The sequence below is a fragment of the Mandrillus leucophaeus genome, unplaced genomic scaffold, assembly GCF_000951045.1.
Source record: "Mandrillus leucophaeus isolate KB7577 unplaced genomic scaffold, Mleu.le_1.0 Scaffold1, whole genome shotgun sequence".
Taxonomy (NCBI): domain Eukaryota; kingdom Metazoa; phylum Chordata; class Mammalia; order Primates; family Cercopithecidae; genus Mandrillus; species Mandrillus leucophaeus.
Genome location: NW_012098097.1, coordinates 15709169 through 15713495, shown reverse-complemented (window position 1 = coordinate 15713495; position 4327 = coordinate 15709169).

The following is a 4327-nucleotide window of genomic DNA, read 5'->3' as shown; positions in this document are numbered from 1 at the left end:
TCATCCGGCGGGAGCCACGTGTGTGCGGCGTGAGCCCTGCGTCCCCTGGTCTGCAACCCCTGCCCCCACGAGGGCTCAGCCCCGGCCCAACTGCAAGAGAACAGAAAACCGGCTTCGGGAGCCGGGCGCGGTGGCTCACTGCTGCAATCCCAGCTACTCAGGAAGCTCAGGCTGTAGAATCGCTTGAATCCGGGAGAGGAGGTTGCAGTAAGCTGAGATCGCGCCACTGCACTCCAGCCTGGGCGACAGAGCGAGACTCCATCTCGGAAAAAAAGAACCTGCTTGGGGCCAGATTGAATGAAAACTGGGAGAAAATGGCGGTTACGAAGGACTTGCCTCCTTTCCCACACACAGATGCCCGGGAGCTCCCGCTCAGTTCTGGTCTGGCTCTGACCAGACGCCCCAGGCAACCACCCTGGAAGTGGGGCCACGGGGTGGGTCCTGGGGCTCCCGTTCCCAGGAGATGCCTGCCTGCGTCTGGGCCCCTGCTTGGATTCTACTTCCCTGCGAAGAACAAGGAGGTACTGGTGTGTTCTTGGCCCAGGTGCACCTGCTGGGGAAAATGAAATTTAAGTCCCCAAGGCTGCTTTGGGGCTGGGCCACAGGGATGAAGAAACTGCAGCTCCAGCTTGGTCACTGCTGTCTGGCTTTCCCCACCCTCCAGGGCGAAAGGTGAGGGGCACTGGAAAAACCCCTCAAGCACCAGAATGTCCAGCTCTGTATCCGCGCATCCAGCGATGCCCTGGCTGTGTCAGAGGCGCAAGACACATAGGATTTTCAGCTTGGCTGTGGGTTTATTGGGCCGTAACCCCGACATAGGCAGGCAGGCTCTGTATTTGTCTTCATTGGCCAACTGGAGGAGACTGTTTTCTAGACCCTTAGGTGGCCTCTTACCCCGTAAGTCATCAGCGGAAGATTTGGGCTGGCGAGTGAGCAGCTGACCAGAGGCGGTCCCCCTGCCCGGAAGTGTGCTGTGGTCCTTGGTTTGGTTGTGACCCTCAGGTGTCGCCCACACACACCGTAACTACCTGGCGATGGGGAAGGGTGCCAGGTGGACACGGGGTGAAAACACAGCCACACCTGGTGGGGAAGCAGGTGGAGGTGCTCAGGAGGCAGCCAGGAGAGTGTGGCATAGCGCTGCCCACACCAAGCCTGGGCTGGGGCTCCACATGTGGAGATGGCGCAAATGCACTGCAGGGACTCAGAGGGATCACGCCGGGCTTAAAAGGCCCAGAGCAAACAGACTCAACAGTTAGGAAGCGGCCTGATCTCAGTGTAAACCATGATGAGTTGCATCCGTCGGCTCCCAATTACTAAGAATCAGAGGCGATGGAAACCTTGAGGGAAGCAGGGCCTGGAGGGCCAGTGTCCCCTGAGTCTGTGAGACACTCCAGGAAGAAGCGGGGCGGGCCTGGGCTGCAACCTGTCCCTCCCAAGGCCACCTGCAAGACAGGGCTGGAACAGGCTGCTGGCACAGACCCCCAACGCACAGAACACTGGCTCCCGGCTGGAGGAGGAACCGCTCCAAAGCAGAAAGAGCAGGGCCCTGAAGCTAAGGAGTGGGAACTGAAGAGATTTACAAAGAACAAAAAAGGCTGGGCATGGCAGCTCTCACCTGTAATCCCAGCACTTTGGGAGGCCAAGGTGGGAGGATCTCTTGAGGCCAGGAGTTTCAGAGCAGCCTGGGCAACACAGTGAGACCCCATCTCCACAAAAAATCAAAAGATTAGCCAGGCCATCTGATGGCATGTGCCTGTAGTCCCAGCTACCTGGGAGGCTGAGGTGGAAGGATTGCTTGCGCACAGGAGGCCGAAGCTGCAGTGAGCCTTGATCAAGCCACTGCACCCCAGCTCGGGTGACAGAGTGAGATTCTATCTATATTAAAAAACAAAAATAGGCTGGATGTGGTGGCTCATGCCTGTAATCCCAGCACTTTGGGAGGCTGAAGTGGGCAGATCACCTGAGGTTAGGAATTCGAGACCAGCCTGGTCAACGTGGTGAAACCCCCTCTCTACTAAAAATAGAAAAATTAACTGGATGTGGTGGTGGGCGCCTGTAATCCCAGCTACTTGGGAGGCTAAGGCAGGAGAAACGCTTGAACCCGGGAGGTGAAGGTTTCAGTGAGCCGAGATCGTGCCATTGCACTCCAGCCTGGGTGACAAGTGCAAAACTCGGTCTCAAAAAAAAAAAAAAGAAATTAAAAAAAAATAAGGCTGGGCACATTGGCACACACCTGTAATCTCAGCACTTTGGGAGGCCAAGACAGGTGATTGTTTGAGGGAGTTCAAGACCAGCCTCGCCAACATGGTGAAACCCTGTCTCTAATAAAAACACAAAAAATTAGCTAGGCGTGGTGGCGCATGCCTATAATTCCAGCTTCTTGGGAAATTGAGGCAGGAGAATTGCTTGAACCCGGCAGGTGGAGGCTGCAGTGAGCCAAGACTGCACCACCCGCTCGGGTGACAGAGTGAGACCCTGTTTCAAAACAATCAATAAATCAATAAGTAAATAAATAAAACATTAAAAAAAATAGAACAAAAGCGCAAGGAGCTGCAGGGGACTGAAGTTTGTGAACTCCGTGAGCTGGAGATGCCAGGAGGGCAGTCAGAAGGTGAGGAATAATGGAAAACAGGAAATGCATCCAAGGCCGGAGACTTTTTCAAAGGGTGAATTTAGAACTGTAGGGCAGGGACTCACGAAGATCCCTGGTTGATTCTCAGACGGATCGTAAGTTGTATCAGTAGGCCCAAGGGGGTGGTTGGGGCAGACCGAGCTAGCTCATGGGACAGGGCTTCCCGTCTAGCCTCTGACTGTGGCCTGGCATCCACGGGTTACCTTGGGGGTCCCCCGGCAGGGAGGACAGCCTCTCGGTGGCTCCTGCGAGTGACCTGGCAGATGCCTGAGCCAGGGTAGGCAGTGAGGAGTCACCGGCGGAGGTTTTGCTGGTCTATCTGATCTGGTTGCAGCCTGGATGAATACAGCATGCCTGTCTGACCCCAAGCAGGGCTCGTCCGAGCTCAGATACTTGCTGCCTTCCAGACGGGAAAGGCAGTTGGGGTCAGGTCAGCAGGGCACCAGGCAGAATGCACCCAGCCCCAGGTGGCAGTGTCACTTCCTGAGGGAAGAATCGTTAACCTCTCAAAACAGCTACCATGGGCAATAGGGACTTCCAGGCTTGGGACACAGCCTTTCCTGGGGACAGCAGGTTAGTCAGACAAACTCTACCAGAAGGCCTTGGAAGAGGACCTGGGCCAGGCAGGGCATGTGCGCCCAGTGAGCCTAAAACTCCCTGCTGCTCCCGCTCCCCCAGGAGTCCCAGTCAGTGGGCAGCTCCCAGATGCACAGTGCCCCTTTCTGGTCCCATGCCAAGGCATCCTTCCAGCAGGAAAACTGAGGCCGGAGGGCACGGCAGCCTACGGGGCCGCCACACAGGGCATGTTTCCTGAAGCAGGTGCGGAACGTGCCATGTCTGGCCTCACGGTGGGCCCACAGCCTGGGGGCTGGCCTTGGTCATGGGCCAGCTGAGACAGAAATCCTCTGATTCTCTCCCAGGTTTGGCTGAAAACAGGCGTGCCCAAGAAAAGGAGGCCACGGGTCCTCAGAGTAAGGCCCTGGCCGTTCCAGCCAGTTCATGGGGCCACACCCCCTGCACTCAGCAGTGGCACCAAGGGGTCTGCAGCCTGAGGGTGGCTGCCAAGGGCTGCCCAGCACTGGGCCACACCTCACCAAGAGCAGTGACCAGTGCTCCAAGCTGGCCCCGGCACTCCCAGTCCCCACGTCCACAAGCCCCTCCTGCCACTTTGCCCAGGTCCCAGGATACCCCACTTAAGAACTCCAGAGGAACAGCTGACAACCCAACCCTGCAGATGCCAGGTGCATCCCACACCCCTCCCCACTCCCCCCCACGCAGCCCCCTGGCCGCGCTTAGGTTCAGGGGTACTTGCAACGTGAGCCAGGGGTGGCATCGCTGGCTCCAAGGCTCCCTCGGTTTCTCATGCAAGTGCTGAATTTCCTGCTGTCTTAAAAGAGGGCCAACACTGAAAACGGGCAGGGTTCACACTCCAAACCCACCCCTCTAAACAGGACGGGCCCCGGTCCTCCATACCACTGCCGTCCACCAGGCCTGGTGTGGGGTCTCAGGACAGGGCCCTGCACCCAGGGGACCCGATAAATGTCTGTAGACTCTCAGATGTCTGCTGAGGGGGCAAAACAAGCCTCCCATCCCATACCAACCCGGATCCCCGCACTGGCTCCGCAGCCCGGCCTGAGCACGGCACTCCACACACTGCCCGGATCCCCGCACTGGCTCCGCAGCCCGGCCTGAGCA